Genomic DNA, 18,290 nt, shown 5'->3' on the forward strand with positions numbered 1-18,290 from the left:
TGTTATATTATATCAAATATATTAAAAACATTGATTAAAATTAAGATACAATTTATACAAAACGAAATTCAGTTTAAAGAACGCAATTAACTTTCTAAATAACAAACAAAAAACAACAACAACATAGGGTATAATATTTAAACATCAATATGAAGCAACATTCATTTTAAAAACATTGATTAAAATTAAGATACAATTTATACAAAACGAAATTCATTGTAAAAAAGGCAATTAATACTCAAATATCATTTCCATCTTAAGTTCATTTATGAGAGGCATGCAATGCAGCGCTAAGGCTACTGTCTGTTATATTGACTTCTTATAAAATAAGAAGCAACTATATTAAAAACATTGATTAAAATTAAGATACAATTTATACAAAACGAAAACAGGCCAAATAAATCTTGTCTAAACAGTCTTGCGTCATGTTGCATCAGGATTTATAATTAAACAGTCTTTTTGCGTTTAATATTCACAGATACTAACTAGGCCTTTTAAACTTAGCCTACCTTACAGAATCAGCTTTCCCTGAGGAGAATTATTCCAGGATTATTACTCAAAGCAATGTATCTCACCCATAGCTTCACTAGTTGTGTTGCATGAGAACGTTGTAAGTGTCCAAACAGTTTAATAAGAAGATACTTTATAAAGACAATACATTACGCGTATACAGACAGGAGCCATCTTGGAAAACAGTCTCCACGACTCGAGCCACGAACGCTGTGCTAAGTGAGCTGGTCGATAGGAATTAAAGGACAACTCCGGTGAAAAATGAACCTAGGGGTAATTAACAATTCATGCATTTTCATGTAATTAGATTTCACAAACTTAATTCCTATCGACCAGCTCACTTAGCACAGCGTTCGTGGCTCGACTTGTCGAGACTGTTTTCCAAGATGGCTCCTGTCTGTATATGTGTAATGTACTGTCTTTATAAAGTATCTTCTTATTAAACTGTTTGTAAAACGTTCTCAATGCTTCGGTTTGCATGTAGGGACCCTCATTATGCTACCGCGTTAGTGTGAGGCTATTTTGAGCCTTGTTAGTGGTATTAACTAGCGATTTAATTTTACTTATTCTATGCCCAATATACTAGCGTTATAAGCTCATCTGTTTTTAGAGATAAAACTCTTTACATTCAATTTTCATGAAAACGCATCCCAGAGAACAATCTACTCGTGTGTTAATTACCCCTAGGTTCATTTTTCACCGGAGTTGTCCTTTAATGCTATCAAAGCATTGTGTCACCAATTAGCAAGTTAGAATTTATTGAATTAGCTAGTTTAAACTAGCCAAGTTTCCACTACTAAAAATTTGAATTCAAATGTACAAATTAGCTTACTCAAATATTTGAAGTTAAGAACAATTAAAATGTATTTGTTCAAAAGAAAAATCTGCAAGTTCTTTTTACTTAAACTTAAAATGTCTTAACTTAAAACATTGAGTTTTGCCAACAAAGTCATGTTTACGGTGCACAACGTTTTTGTTTTTCTTTCTATTTGGAGTGTGACAGTTGTGGTAACTCTTAACTGTCCTCATATGGAAGATTTCTCAAAAATCCTCCATACAGGTTTGGAATGACATGAGGGTGAGTAAATAATGTCAGGATTTCCATTTTTTTGTAAACTATCCCTGTAAGACTCTCTTGTGTAATTGAATAACACCCTGATAATGAATAGCTCCACTTGCTACACACTGAACATAGAGTAACCCAAGGCCACCATCTCATCGCGCCAGAGTCTGGGCTGCATTCAAGAGCCGCAAATCAATGTGAAGCCTGAACACAGACACAGGTGATTCACCTCGGCTCCTGCTGAATTATGCATGAGTCACCTGAGGAATCCATTCACTATTTTGTCTCATTGCAGCATGAATAAGCATGACGCTGATACAACAGGCAAATAACGTTTCATTCATTATGCGAACACCTGGGGATGTCGCTGCTGATTCTACGGCTCTCTCAGAGGTGCGCCGGTGACTCAAGTTCCCGTTCGGCTGCGTTTTGTCAAAGTTGCTGATGAACTTTAATGGATCCGGAGCAGCATCCCTGGGGTATTCTGCACTCATTTTGTTGTTGTTTGCTCTACCTGTTTAATTAAATATGCAGTGGCTGCCAACTTCCAATTTTAATTTCATTAAAATTAAATTTTAACACCAAATGCTACATTTAAAAAACTCAATTCCAGCTTGTCCTTCCATATAAAATTATTACTATTTAGTGTACAGATACACTATATTGTCAAAAGTTTAGACCCCTGCCTTTACATGCACAATGAACTTTAATGACATCCCATTCTTAATCCGTAGGGTTTAATATGGAGTTGGCCCACCCTTTGCAGCAACAACAGCTTCAACTCTTCTGGGAAGGCTTTCCACAAGGTTTAGGAGTGTGTTTATGGGAATTTTTGACCATTCATCCAGGGCCGGCTCTAGCTCTTTAGTTGCCCTAGGCGAGATCCCCCCCCCCCCCCCCAACAAAACAAATCTTACTTTTTTCTCTGAAAAACAAATCTATAGTTTTTAGTATACTTAGTCAAACATAATACATTTGATTATGAATAAAGATTGATCTGTTGAAAGCAGTTATTTTGAGTTAGATGCTAAATGACATTGAAGGGGTGCATACAACATATTTGCCAACCGGCAACTATAGTTGCCACAGATTCAAATACGATTTTCAAGAAAAAATACAAAAACCTGGGGAAAATAAATGCAGAACATGCCATTCAGAAAAAAATTAGGCACAAATGGGTTAAGTATTTATAAAAACTATATAAACAAAAATGCTCCTACAAGGATATTTACCAAATATTAACTACATAAACTGTGCAAAAACTCTCTTAAGCACCTGTAAAGACACTTAAGCAAATTATGACCCATAAACTGGATTAACTATACCCTCTACAAACAAAAGTGCTATTATGGATACACTGTACTTACCACTACAAAATTAAAATATATAAGTTCTTGTAGCTCTATCCCTATCTTAAATAATAAAAGATGAACAGTTGTTTCTGGCATTTCTATTCACCTTCAAAATTGACGCAGCATTAAAATTTGGCTCGTATGGATTTCCTTATTGTCAGTGAAATGCGTAGTAATATGTAGATAACGTCTCGGTTACGTATGTAACCCTCGTTCCCTGAAGGAGGGAACGGAGACGCCACGTCGGAGTACCGACGAATAGGAATCTCGCTCGCGAGAGCCAATCTACTTCGAGTGTAACTAAACGAGCCAATGCACATTGGCATGCAATGATTGCACCAGGTGCTCATGCCACGCCGCGCGGGTATAAATGAGACACAGGTGATTGCATCAAATCAGCCTTTTGCTGAGGAGCCGGGTAGGTAGACAGGCACCCCAGCAGGGTACAGAGGACATGGCGACGGGACGTGGCGTCTCCGTTCCCTCCTTCAGGGAACGAGGGTTACATACGTAACCGAGACGTTCCCATTCAGTCGGTCACTCTCGACGCCACGTCGGAGTACCGACGAATAGGAATCCCTACCAAAGCGCCATGGCTTCTGCCCCCATCCAGTGCCCTGTGTGAGCCACCTGAGCTCTCTTACCTGATGAGACGGGGCTCACACCGGGAAGTCCATCACTGCTGTTCCGCATGACCCGCTCAGTGATTATTGGATAACACTGGGAAAGCGTGCCCTAGAGAAGGGAACGCTGCGGAGCCCACATCGTACCCCGAAGGAGTTATGTGGAGTACAATGCTGAGCCGTAGCCCGCAAGGAGAAGGGGGCTCAGTCCCACTGCAGGGAAGGCTCTCCCAAGGGAAAGACACGGGCTTCCCGTAGGAGCGACCGTGGAAGAAAATATGGGATCCCCGCAGGGTCACTCATATGGCCCAAGCCCAATACCGGTTCTCAAGGATTCAGCGGCAAGGGGCCTGATGCCAGACGTTCCGCCACGTCCGGCACCGAGGGCGGTGGAGGACTCCCAGAGTTTGCTTCTGGAGAATATAAGCGCCGTAGCGCAGCAAGCCGACAAGAGCCGGGGCCTCTCAGTGCTTCTACCCGTTTGAGGTGAGAACACAGGAGGAGACCGGCTCTACACGTAGGCTATAGAATCTAGCGAACGTGTTGGGTGTCGCCCAGCCCGCAGCTCTACAGATGTCTGACAGCGAGGCGCCACGTGCCAGCGCCCAGGAGGATGCAACACTTCTAGTAGAGTGTGCTCGCACCCTGAGCGGACAGGGCACACCTTGTGCTTGGTAAGCCAAGGTGATGGCATCCACTATCCAGTGGGCCATCCTCTGCTTGGAGACAGCCTTTCCCTTCTGCTGGCCTCCGTGACAGACAAAGAGCTGATCTGAGGTTCTGAAGCTTTGAGTTCTATCCACGTAAACCCGCAGAGCGCGGACGGGACAGAGCAAAGCTAGGGCTGGGTCTGCCTCCTCCGGGGGCAGCGCTTGCAGGTTCACCACCTGGTCCCTGAAGGGAGTGGTAGGAACCTTGGGCACATAGCCAGGCCGGGGTCTCAACACCACGTGGGTATCACCCGGCCCGAACTCTAGGCACGATTCGTCGACCGAAAATGCCTGCAGGTCCCCTACCCTCTTGATGGAGGCCAATGCAGCCAACAGCAAAGTCTTCATTGACAGAATCTTTAGCTCTGCTGACTGCAAAGGCTCAAATGGGGCATTCTGAAGTGCTCGGAGCACCAGAGCAAGATCCCAAGAGGGTATGGAGGGGGGGCGAGGAGGATTTAACCGTCTCGCCCCCCTAAGGAACCTGACGACCAGGTCGTGCTTCCCAACTGTCTTACCTTCTACATGGTCGTGATAGGCGGATATTGCAGCAACATAAACCTTGAGGGTGGAGGGCGACAGCCTACGCTCCAACCCCTGTTGCAGGAAGGAAAGCACAGACGCGATCGAACATCTTCGGGGGTCTTCTCGGCGAGAAGAACACCACTCGACGAACAGGTTCCACTTCAAGGCGTAAGCCTGTCTTGTAGACGGTGCTCGTGCCGAAGTGATGGTGTTAACTACCTCTTGGTGTAAGTCACCTGGAACCTCCGCGTCCCGTCCAGGGGCCAGACATAAAGCTTCCACAGGTCTGGACGCGGGTGCCAAAGGGTGCCCCGTCTCTGAGTCAGAAGGTCTTTCCTCAGAGGAATCGGCCAAGGAGGGGCTGTCGCGAGGAGCATAAGTTCTGGAAACCAGGTCCGGTTGGGCCAGTACGGCGCCACCAGTAGGACCTGCTCCTCGTCCTCCCTGACCTTGCACAGAGTCTGTGCAAGTAGGCTCACTGGGGGAAACGCATATTTGCGCAGCCCCTGGGGCCAGCTGTGTGCCAGGGCATCCGTGCCGAGTGTACCCTCGGTCAGCGAATAGAACCACTGGCAGTGGGACGTTTCTGGGGAGGCAAACAGGTCGACCTGTGCCACCCCGAACTGTCTCCAAATCAGCTGAACCACCTGGGGGTGGAGTCGCCACTCGCCTGGGAGCGCAGCTCGTGAAAGCTCGTCGGCCACACGGTTGTGCACACCAGGGACATGAACGGCCCGAAGCGACCTCAGACACTTCTGACTCCAGAGGAGGAGATGGCGGGCGAGTTGCGACATGCGACGGGAGCGCAGACCACCTTGTCGGTTGATATACGCAACAGTCGCAGTGTTGTCCGTGCGGACCAGTACATCTTTGCCCCGTAACCGCGCTTTGAGGCGGCTCAGAGCAAGATGCACTGCTAGCAACTCGAGGCAATTGATATGCCAATGCAGGTGCGGGCCCGTCCAAACCCCTGACACTGCATGCCCGTTGTACGTGGCTCCCCAGCCCATGGCAGAGGCATCCGTGAAAACCACAGCGTGCCTGGACACCTGTTCCAGGGGCACTCCGGCCCGAAGGAACGAGGGGTCTGACCATGGACTGAAGGACTGGCGGCAGGCCGGTGTGATGCTCACCCGGTGAGTGCCGCGTTGCCACGCCCATCTCGGGACTCGGCCGTGTAGCCAATGCTGAAGCGGTCTCATATGAAGCAGGCCGAGCGGTGTTACTGCCGCAGCGGCCGCCATATGCCCCAGGAGCCTCTGAAATTGTTTCAGTGGAACCGCCATCCTGCCTTGAAACGTGTTCAGGCAGCTCAGCATCGACTGGACACGCTCCTCCGTGAGGCGCGCTGTCTGTTCGACCGAATCCAACTCCATACCGAGAAAAGAGATCCTCTGCACGGGGGCGAGTTTGCTCTTTTCCCAGTTGACCCGAAGACCCAACTGGCTGAGGTGTCTGAGCACCAGGTCCCTGTGTTCGCACAACTGATCCTTGGACTGTGCTAGAATGAGCCAGTCGTCGAGATAGTTGAGGATGCGAACGCCCTGTTCTCTCATGGGCACAAGGGCCCCCTCCGTGACTTTCGTGAAGACACGGGGGGACAGGGACAGCCCGAAGGGCAGGACTCTGTACTGATATGCTCGACCCTCGAACGCAAAGCGCAGAAACGGCCTGTGTCGAGGAAGAATCGAGACATGAAAGTACGCGTCCTTCTGGTCGATCGCTGCTAACCAATCTTGGGGACGGATGCATTCGAAAATGCGTTTCTGCGTGAGCATCTTGAACGGTAGCTTGTGGAGGCTCCGATTCAGGACTCGCAGGTCCAAGATTGGCCGTAACCCACCGGTTTTCTTGGGTACAATGAAGTACGGGCTGTAGAAGCCGGTCTTCATATCGGCTGGAGGGACCGGCTCTATCGCGTCCTTCGCCAGTAGGACAGCGATTTCCGCACGCAGGACATGGGCATCTGCAGCATTCACCGAGGTGAAGCGGACGCCCTTGAACCTGGGGGGGCGCCGGGCGAACTGAATCGCATAGCCGAGCCTGATGGTCCGAATGAGCCAGCGAGACGGACTGGGGAGCTCTAGCCAGGCTCGCAGAGACCGTGCAAGCGGGACCATAGGGACCACCGGCGTACCCACGGTGGGGCAGCGAGGTGGAATGCAGGTACCGGGCTGGGGCGGCTGTCTCGTGGAGGCGGCCCGCAACGAGGTGAGAGTGTGCTGTGCAACACTTACCTGATTCCACAGGTGGGCAGGAGGAACGTGAGGAGGTCGTCCACTGCTGCCCGCTGGCGAAGGGGGAGGATGAGTGTGGTCCGGCGTTTGACCGGCCACAACTCTCCGAGCCCCCTGAGGACCCAGAGATGGAGGAAATTGCTCTTTTATTGAAAATTTGGGTACCGCTGGGGCTGAGCCCAGCGGCGGAACAGAAACAAAACGGAACACAAAATTCTCCTCCCGGCCCTCCTCCGGGGGATGGAGCGGTGCGGTCACCGTCTCCAGAAGAGCAGTCCTCCCCATCTCCGGGTCGCCCGTCTCAGGGCCGCTTGCCCTTGCCCCTGCCTTTGCCACCTCTCTTGGCAGGAGCCTGGACGGGCTGGGCGGCCTGCTTGCGCCCGGCTCCACGACGTCGCTTGGGTGGAGGCTGCTGCTGCGACGCGGGAGCGGAGGCAGACGCAGGCGGCCGCCCTCGGCGACGAGCAGACTGAGGTGCTGCCGGCGGCGGGGTGGAGACAGCAGCTGACCGCCGTGGCAGGATGTGACTGATGGCCTCAGTCTGCTTCTGTGCGGCCGAGAACTGCTGGGCGAAGTTCTGGACCGCGTCGCCGAAGAGGCCGGTCTGGGAGACGGGGGAGTTAAGGAACCTGATCTTGTCGGTCTCCCTCATGTCTGCCAGACACAGCCAGAGATGGCGTTCCTGGACCACCATAGTGGACATCGCACGACCCACGGCCCGCGCCGTAACCTTCGTCGCACGAAGCGCGAGGTCCGTTGCGGTTCTCAGTTCTTGGAGAACTGCGGGATCGTGACCACCCTCGTGCAGGTTCTTCAGTGCCTGGGCCTGATGAACCTGCAACAACGCCATAGCGTGTAAGGCGGAGCCTGCCTCTCCACAAGCCTGGTAGGCCTTTCCGATCAGATCGGACGAGTACCTACAGGCTCGAGAGGGGAGACACGGGTTCCCCCTGGATGTGGAGTTAGGGCACAGTTGCATAGCAACGGCCCGTTCCACGGGAGGAACCTGCGTGTAACCCTTTGCAGGTCCGCCATCGAGGGTGGTGAGGGAGGAGGATCCACTGGGCCGGTTTCGGGCAGTAAAAGGTGCCGTCCACGACCTAGTGAGCTCCTCGTGCACCTCCGGGAAGAAAGGAACCGGGGTGGGGCGCTGAGAACCAGCACGGGCCACCCCGAGAAACCAATCATCCAACCTTGAAGGTTCGGGACACGGTGGAGGGTTCCACACGAGCCCGATCTTCTCGGCGGCCCGGGAAAGCATGGCCATCATCTCCGGATCCGTATCGGGCACAGCGGATCTTCCCGAAGGAGCCCCCTGCGCCGACACGTCATCTCCAGAGAAGTCTGACCCTCCCTCCGATGCAGCGATGGACATCTGATCATCAAGGGGAGCCCCGAAGGATACGGATGGTGCACATCTCGAGGACGGCCCACCACGTTCCGACGGCAGCTCTACTGGCTGCGGAGTGCGTGAGGGATGAGGGTTCCCCGGGGGTTGGTTCCCTGGGGGAAGCGCGCTCACCGTAACCCTCAAATCACCCGCGCTACTGCCTGAAGTAACCCTCTGTGGAGGGTTAGATCGAGGCAGAGGCACGGGGACTCCACCCCTTGCGAGATGGAGTCTAGACCGCAACTCCGAGATGGTCATGTTCCCGCAGTGAGAACATGAGTCATCCACCAACGCTGCCTCAGCGTGCTGAACGCCCAAACACGAGATACAGCGCTGGTGACCATCCCTTGGTGACAGGTAACCACCGCATCCAGAAACACACAGATAGAATGTCATCTTGAAAAAGACGCAAGCTCTATCTGTGTTTGCTCTTTCAGAAGGACGCTCTCCTTGGTGCTGAAGCACGCAGGGGGCGGGGTCGCGGCGACACAGTCAGGGGGTGGGTGCAGCCTGACGTGCGCGCTCTCTCACACGAAGGCGCTCTCTTACCAGCCGTAAGAACGGCTTTTCAGCGCTCTCCACCTAGCGCACCGAACCAGCTGTGAGAACAGCCTTTGTGATTGCTCTAGACAAACAACACAGAGAGATGATCCGAAAACCACGCGACCGCTGCTGTGCCGTCACACCAACACCGACTGAAGAGATCGCTTCCGAAAGGCGGCTTCCGTCTTCAGTCAGGACTGCGAAGTAGTGAGTGATATCTGGCGTTACCATCTACCACCCGGCTCCGAAGCAAAAGGTTGATTTGATGCAATCACCTGTGTCTCATTTATACCCGCGCGGCGTGGCATGAGCACCTGGTGCAATCATTGCATGCCAATGTGCATTGGCTCGTTTAGTTACACTCGAAGTAGATTGGCTCTCGCGAGCGAGATTCCTATTCGTCGGTACTCCGACGTGGCGTCGAGAGTGACCGACTGAATGGGAACTAGCTAGCTAGTGATAGCTTAGTGACAGCAATAAAACGTCCAATGCCGTCCAATATTAGTTGATAATATCGATAATACGAAGTAGATTTATTTCGTTTGACACCTTTATGGCTGAGATGAGAAGACTTACCTCTATACTGGGCTTTCTTTTGATCATCTGCCTTTCTCTTTTTCCGTCCCTGTGCACTCGAGGGTTTAGACCGCTTCATTTTTGAAGAACGCGCCAGTGCTGAGCACTTGCCTGACCTAACGCCTGAACGCCTGTGCTCGACAATATTCACTTTCAATTCAATCTAATAATCAGGTTAAGTAATTAAACGTGCGACTGAGGGGGCGCCCAAGGATGATCATGTTTAATAAACAGTATGTTTTATTTCGCTTGTTTTAATTCTATGCTTAATGGGAAGTAAGTTTAAGGGCGCCACTAGAGGGCGCCTGGCTGCGCCCCCAACACATTTGTCGCCCTAGGCAACCGCCTAGCTCGCCTATAGCAAACGCCGGCCCTGCATTCATCTAGAAGCGCATTTGTGAGATGAGGCACTGATGTTGGACGAGAAGGCCTGGCTCGCAGTCTCACCTAATTCATTCCAAAGGTGTTCTATCGGGTTGAAGTCAGGACTCTGTGCGGGCCAGTCAAGTTCCTCCACACCAAACTCGCTCATCCATGTCTTTATGGACCTTGCTTTGTGCACTGGTGCGCAGTCATGTTGCTACAGGAAGGCGACATCCCCAAACTGTTCCCACAAATTTGGGAGCATGAAATTGTCCAAAATGTCTTGGTTTGCTGAAGCATTAAGAGTTCAGCATGCGCTGACCCCACTTTGTGATTTTACGTGGCCTACCACTTTGTGGCTGAGTTACTGTTGTTCCCAATTGCTTCCACTTTGTTATAAAACAACTAACAGTTGACCAAAGAATATTTAGTTAGGAAATTTCACGAATGGACTTATTGCACAGGTAGCAACCGCTATCACGGTACCACGCTTGAATTCACTGAGCTCCTGAGAGCGACCCATTCTTTCACAAATGTTTGTAGAAGCGTCTGCAAGCCTAGGTGCTTGATTTTATACACCTGTGGACATGGAAGTGATTGTAACACCGGAATTCAATGATTTAGAGGGGTGTCCCAACACTTTTGGCAATATAGTGTATGTGATCATTTAGACCCAAAAAAGGTTGAAGACCTTTAAAGTATCCTGACCACATTGTAAATAAAAACAAAATGATACACTGTCAATTTATGCCTGCAGCTATAAAAAGATAGTGGTTGATTAAATTAAGTGGTAAAATTCATTCGAAATGCAGTCAGTTTTATTTTGGCTCACTGACATGTGACTTCATTGCATCTGTTGTAAAGATAAATGGATTTTAATGTCATACTAAAGTGTCATACACCACTGCACACATATTTAGCTTTTACCTTGGCAAATTATAACACTAGACAATGTGACTCTACATATTTCAAATTGACGCCTTTATGTGCTTTGCATATTAGACAATTTAATTACCATAGCAACAAATACAGGGAAAAATGTGCTCCAATGAAATGCACAGAAAAAAGAAACTGACTGAAAGTGGGCTAATTGTCTTTATATTTCACTATGAATTTATGATGAACAGTACAACTAAAAATGCAAATGGTTCAAAAAGATTTTGAAATGTATGCAAGACTCCATTTATTTGATCACAAATACAGTAATATTGTGAAATATCATTACAATTTAAAATAAATGCTTTCTATTGAATATAATGAAAATGTAATTTATTCCTGTGACACAAAGCTGAATTTTCAGCATCAGTCTTCAGTATCCCATTATCCTTCAGAAATCATTCTAATATGCTGATTTGCTGCTTATTGTTATCAATGTTGAAAACTGCGTAATATTTTTTATGGAAACGGTGATACATTTTTTTCAGGGATCTTTGATTATGAAAATTTATTTGAAATAGAAACCTTTTGTAAAATTATTAAATTAAAGCAATAAACCCCAAGAAGCCATGGTTTACAGTGAATTTATAATAGCTAAGGGGCGTTTTTAGGCAAGACACGGAGTGGAGTAATTCACTGTAAACCACAGCTTCACAGGGCTTATTGCTTTTATAAAACGGTACCACACAATACAAATATTAAAGCCAAAATATATGTATCAATGCAACTTTCATTAAGTATAATCACTAAAAGCCTTCCTTCCGCCGGAAAAAATAGTCCCTGTCCGCGAACAACAACCACTGATCTATGTAAATGTTCTCTATATAGGTCAGTGACAGCAACATAAGTTACATTATTACACCATTAGATGGCAGCAAAGACTGTCTTTATGAGTGAGTCACTCAATAGCGAAGACTTTTATATTGAAAGGACTAAAACTTGTTGTGTGAACATGGGAACAATACTCAACTGAGCGCTGCCACTGTCAGGACACTGTTACTGTTAACCTAGGACAAGATATTGCGGCAGGCATTCAACAGAATGGTAATACACTCGGTCACTCAATCTCTCTAATGAACAATATCAATGAGAACAAACATATGTTTACGTTGCTAAGAGTGGTTGCTAAGGGTGTTGTGCAGTGATACAGAGAACCCTTGATTGAAGCGGTCAGAGCCATGTTTTATCCTGAATAAAGTTATTAACCAATCAGAATCATCAGAATCAAGGACTGGAACTAACCATTTTATAAGTCTTTACTGTCACTTTTGATGGATTTCGTCCTTGCTGGAATTTTTTCTTTTTAATTTTTTTTTTAAATCTTACTGACCCCAAACTTTTGAATGGTAATGTAAAATAAAGATATGGATTTATAGTCTTCAAAAGCTGTGCATGTAGCTACTTCTAGTTTTAGATGCAGTCAGTATGTTTATATTTTATTCAAACATACAAACGTTACATGTGTACTTTAGGACCAATAGTTAAAAATGACTAATGAGATCTGGCAGCAATTAAACAATCAAATTGCAATTGTCAATGCTGATGCATTTTGATGAAAAAATAGCAAAAAAAAATGGCATAAAATGTTTAGTTACGCTTGGCAACCCTAATTGTGCGGATGGAAGTGTAGTTACTTCTCTCAATGGGTTTGGGAGGAATTCAGCAGAAAATAGCTTCTTGCTCCAAAGCCAAACACCATTCTTCACTTTTCTTTGTTCCGTGCACCAAATCCCAGACTTTGAGGTAGAAAACACATCTGCTGCTTTTTGGACTTCAACTGCGCTTTTGTGAAACTGTACGTAGGGGAAAAAAAAAAAGAAAAGCGTAAGAGAGACCGAGCGAGAGAAACCATTTAAACAAATAAATAAAACACACAGCTGAAAATATAGGGCAATGAATATTCATGCCCTTGTGTGCTCTGACAAGCAAACTAAAATGGCTTTTCTGTGTCTGCAGACATGCACCCTGTTCCTTTTGTCTGCTAACAGTATTTGCTCGATTGCGTTTTCCGTTTGTGAATGGCTTGTTTGCTAAGAGCCTGGCACCCTTTTAAAGACACTGCTTAATCCTCCATCGTGAAGAAGAGAAGAAAGCGAAACAATGAGCACGGTAATGTGGTACTGGGCATATCAGCCGTTCGCTCTCAATAGCCCTTCTACATGGGATGTTTGTCTGCTGTAATCTTCTGGATTTGTTTCAAAAGTAGAAACTAGAACGGGCTCCACTTGACGTTGTATGTCGTAAAAGGCAACATGCTGTGCCGCAGACACCGGAATAAAGCTCTTCATTTGAAGAAAAGAAAAATGACACAAGTTGTTTCATTTTTGAGGATATCGCCGATTGCCAGTGTCACGCGTTGAGAAATTATTTATCAAAGAGCAGCAGAATACTGCACATTCTCCTGTCTCTTTCCATTTCTTGTGTTCATGGCTGCTTTTTGGAAGCTATATGTTGTAATACAAAAACATTATACATAATTTAGACGGGCTAGTTGTCACATTCTTTTTGAATCAAAAGTACAATTACACAAATGTGTCAAAATGCATAAAATATAATAACTTTCTGTTAGTAATGGCAGATTCCCATTGTGATATTTTACCTTATATATAGTAGTGTATAGTATAATACAACATGCCCCGCGATTTACACTACAAGCTTTGATTTTTGACAATCCCATTCAAATATTTCTACATGTCAGATCCAAGTCATGTGCTTCAGGTCATTTGATAAAAATCAGCTATCGGATAATAATCGAGTTATTTGAGTCTCTTTGTCACAAAAAGATTGTGGCGGTCGCACCAGCGATCTCTAGGGGTTAAAGTGACAGCAGCCTAATAAATCTGCTGCTGTCTGTCATTAATGTTAGTCAAACAACAAAAGAGAAAGAGAAAATCACTCTACTCTTGACTGAACTTTTGTAGCTTTAATAAAAAAATTATCTATATTCAATTTATAATTTATGCAGTGAAGACACTGTTTGGTAGTCTTGCCTAGCCAGACCTTCAGACTGACAACAAAAGGTCTGGACTCTATCGCAGCTTTCATTGGTTTTCATGATTCGGATTGCGTGTACTCACATGAACTGATTTAAATATGTTTTTAGTAAATTAATGGATCTTGAGAGAGGAAATGTCATTGCTGGCTATGCAGGCCTCACTGAGGCATCGGATTTCAATAAAAATATCTTAATTTGTGTTCCGAAGATGAATGGAGGTCTTACGGGTGTGGAACGTCATGAGGGTGAGTAATAAATTAGATTATTTTCATTTTTTGGTGAACTGAACCTTTAAGTAGAGAACAGAAACAAGATGATTAACTAAACACAGCTGAACCAAACTATACTAACGAGGGTAACCATGGAAACAGACAAGTGGCAAAGACAAAGGCTGCGTCCCAATTCGCATACTATCCGTGCTAAATAGTACTCGAAAAAAGAATTAGTTGTCCCAAATCTTAGTATGTTGAAAAAAGTATTCCAAAGATTCCCGGATGGTTTACTATTTCCGGTCAGAATGCGAAGTGCAGATCGATGCGCACTCTAACGGCTGATATTGCCCACAACCCATTGCGAGATGGACGAGGATTCGATTAGAACTACAAACACGGATAAAAAGTGTTTCAAAAACTACAAACATGACGGTTACGCGAGTCTGGCGGTTAAGTGGAGAGGATTAGATAAAGTGGTTTGAGTGAGCAATTATCAGTATTTAACCTGACGAAAATATATTTATTCAATATTATCCACATTATATTTCTCCTTCAGCAGCGTTGAGAACTTTTGTAATGATACGTTTGGCCATTAACTTTGCAAACACATGAGAGGAGTCTCTGCATTAAAGACCCACGAAAGGCAGATCAAAGAGCGACTACATTTCTCTCCGATACGGTAGGAAATTAAATTGAAAGTGGGGGATTTGAACTGTGACGATGATTGACAGGGCAGTTTAAACGGTGACGGGACGCACGTAACAGAGTCCGTTAAAGATGACGAAGCAGTATGTCCCAAAGCTTGCATACTCTTCTGCTACACAAAAGTATGTACTTTTTCTTCACAAAAAGAGTACATACTTTTAGGACGTAGTATAAGTAGGCGAATTGGGACGCAGCCAAAGGAACACGTGACAGAATCAAAACACAACTGAAAGTCAACATATAATTTCTGTTTATGTAATAAAATTGTTTCATTTTATGTACAATGGTGGAAAAAGACTAATTTGCTAATTTTATCATACACTTATTTCATAATACTAAACTTAGCGGAAAAATAAATAAATTCTACATATGAGAGAATAAATAACAATAATTGTTCAAAATTAAATATATCAGTATTTATATTATTTTCATAAACTAAACACTTGTTGTGTGACTGTTGAAATTCCACTTCCTGCCATGCCTTTTCAAATGTGTTGGGACGTGGCCATTTCAATTCAAAATCATGAGTCAGGGGCCGTTTACACAACACTGTTTTTCAAAGAAAAACAGATCACTTTTTATGTGTTTCGGCTTTTCATTTACACGACAACCTGGCCTGGAGGAGCAAAAGTTTGAAAAATAGCTTTCAAAGTGAAAGTTTTGGAAAACAATTCTGTTTTAAGGGGAATTTTAGTTTTCTGTAGTAAACACATTTTTGTTTGATAACCTTTGATACTTTTCTTAATAGAGTGTGTTCATTGTCTGTAGCCTTGAAGAAGTTCTCGGAAAGTTGTGTGTGTGCAGGTGGGACAGCTGCAGATAACACCAACTAGGAGTTTGTTATTGTGTTTTTGTGTTATTGTGTAAGACTTAACCACTTTGTCTTTCCTAACTGCAGACAATCTGCATGTCCGAATTGACACTTATATAATATAATAAAGACACTTAGCTTGTGTTTTTCAATTCCAGCTTCACCATGATAATTAATACAGTTTCTTTTTTCCATGATAGTAACATCGCCAACTACTGGCCTGGCAGCATAATACAGTGAACGGGGATCATTTTGACAGTGCTGTCGTCTTTACGCGAAAAAAGCAAAGGAATAGCTTTTATATTTACAATTTTGTCCAATCAAGTGTAAACAGTGTTTAATTTCCTTGTTTGTGTGTTTTTTAATTAACTCAAATCTTACCTGTTCATTTTTAGATGTGTTACAACTATACGTTTCTACAGTCGTGCCCTTGACTTTCACATCTCGGTTGTGTTATACCTCAAAGATGTATCCTCGTCCTCTTGGGCATCCATTCTCAGGCTTTCAACAGAAATTCTGAATTTCTCTATAGGTGAAAAGATCAAAAGAAAAAGAGATGAGAGAAGGTGAGAGAAAGTGCAAGAGTGAGAAAAAGAATATCACGTACAACCGTAAATAAAGTTTTTGTTCTCTTTGTTTGCACGATCGTGCCTTCCTTTTCTCGGAAACTCAAAGTATTTTTAACACCCAATCCATGTTAAGTCACCTTGAATCATCAAAAACAAATGAATTATATAAAAAAATACATTTTCTTCCCCTTTACAACTTTAGTGTTTCACATCTGGATGAATATTTAACATATTGAGAATACCAGCTCCCTAACAATGTATAAAAACTTCGTCTGGAAGAGACAACGGTGTGTTCAAATCATTAGAGCAAGAGCATAGGTGGGAAAAAAGTCGTCAAATTCATTTTGCCCACTCAGGCAGCAAGATGGGACTAGAGCGCCCGTATCCTTATGAAAGTAAATGATTTCTTCCATCTCCCCTTCAAGGTTATCAGAACTGAACACAGGCCCCAGTTCTCTGCAGGGCTTCTGTTTTCAGGGCATTGTGTGAAGGAAATGAAAGAGATACTATCAGCCTCGCCACTGGATCACCGTGCGAACACTCATAATGTTTCTGTCAGCCGTCCAATGTGGCTCCAGTTCTCTTATGAATCATTTATACTTATGTACAGTATGTCACCGAACATGTAAACAAAGCCTGAGCTGAAACAGCAAGTTTTTTGGTAATGCGCTCTTTAGCGTAGCCGAGACTCTGCGGTGGCTAACCGTTTGCAAATTAGTTTTGCCGATTTAATTTTCAATGATAAGCCAGTAAAAATAGGTGGATGGAAACATAGCTACTTACCTGTTTACACTTGGTGTTTTAATCCGTCTCTTTTGTCCACTTTCAACCACTTCTGTCCTGTTTTGTTCGTGGGAAAGGTCTATGGGTGGGTAAATGTATGGGTTTTTTTTCATATCTTTCGATCTAAGGAACAAAATAAGTTTGATCAATTTACATATGAAAGCAACTGGAGACGACGGGAAAAACATACAGAGAGCATCAGCTTTCGTTTCTGCTCGGACAGCCGCGTGTTACAAAGCAGGAATGCTTAGAGAAAATGCTTGGTACATTTTACAAACCAGCAGCTTCAGCCAACAAAGCTTAAATCCTGTCTGACTAGCACACTTCCCATTTTTTTTATGCATTAGGTCAGTAGGCGAAGGCAGTGGCATATAGGCAGAAAGTTGATGATGGGTAGGCCTCCAATAGTGTGAGTGGGCCGGAATAATTTGCATTACCCCTTAATTTGTAAGAAAAATAAAAAAATCTGACTGAAACATAGCAAAATAGCTAAAAGTATTCAGCATATGTTGGACCTTTTATTGTCTATTGTCTTTTAATATAGTCAACTTCTACATGTTGACGCCTTCAAGCCCCCGTACGAGCTGTGTTTTGTGATGTTTGAGCGCGACGCACGGATGGACCGTTTGCAAGGTTGCTTTAAAATTCCGCTAGGTGCTACTAGTGTCGTAGAAACTAAATACTGTAAGCACTAAGCTCCGTGCGATCAATCAAGAGTGTGTGCGGCTGCAACATGAAAAAAATAAATAAAACAAAAACAAAGCAGGAGAGAGATCCATCCCGAGTCCTGACAACTATATCACAAAGAGAAATGTCCTGTATCAACAAACTGCCATTAATAAACGTGCTCTCTAATATTACATGCAAATATTTGATTGCCATGCCACGGAGGGCCAGACTAAAACCTACCCATAGCTTACCTTGTATGGCTGATGTCTGTTTTAAACAAGTCGGAGTTGGCTGGATTTGAATTGAAGATGTTGATAATATCACTAATCAGTTAGTTCACTTTCAAACGACAAAAGCGTTATGGTGTCCTGTCATCTTTGTCAAGAAGTGATTCTTTCTCAAATGTGTCATAAATGGCAGTTTAACCATTTTTTAATAACGAAAAAGGCGCTGCTAATTGGATTCAATCCCGGATATTTCCGCGAAGAAGAACATAACATGACGTGAAGTAACTGAAGAGACGAATTTGCATATTTTTATTAATATTAGAATAGAGTTCTAATGCATGACAAAATAAATAACATTTAAAATAATTATTGAAGAATTGTTAAATGTTAGAAAATTGTATTATACTATATATACCCAGGCCCAGCCGTAGCTACGCTAGTGGGCGAAGGGTAGACAGCCTTTGGTGGCTGTTTGAACGCATTGACCACAT

The sequence above is a fragment of the Gobio gobio genome, assembly GCF_949357685.1.
Source record: "Gobio gobio genome assembly, chromosome: 25".
NCBI lineage: Eukaryota > Metazoa > Chordata > Actinopteri > Cypriniformes > Gobionidae > Gobio > Gobio gobio.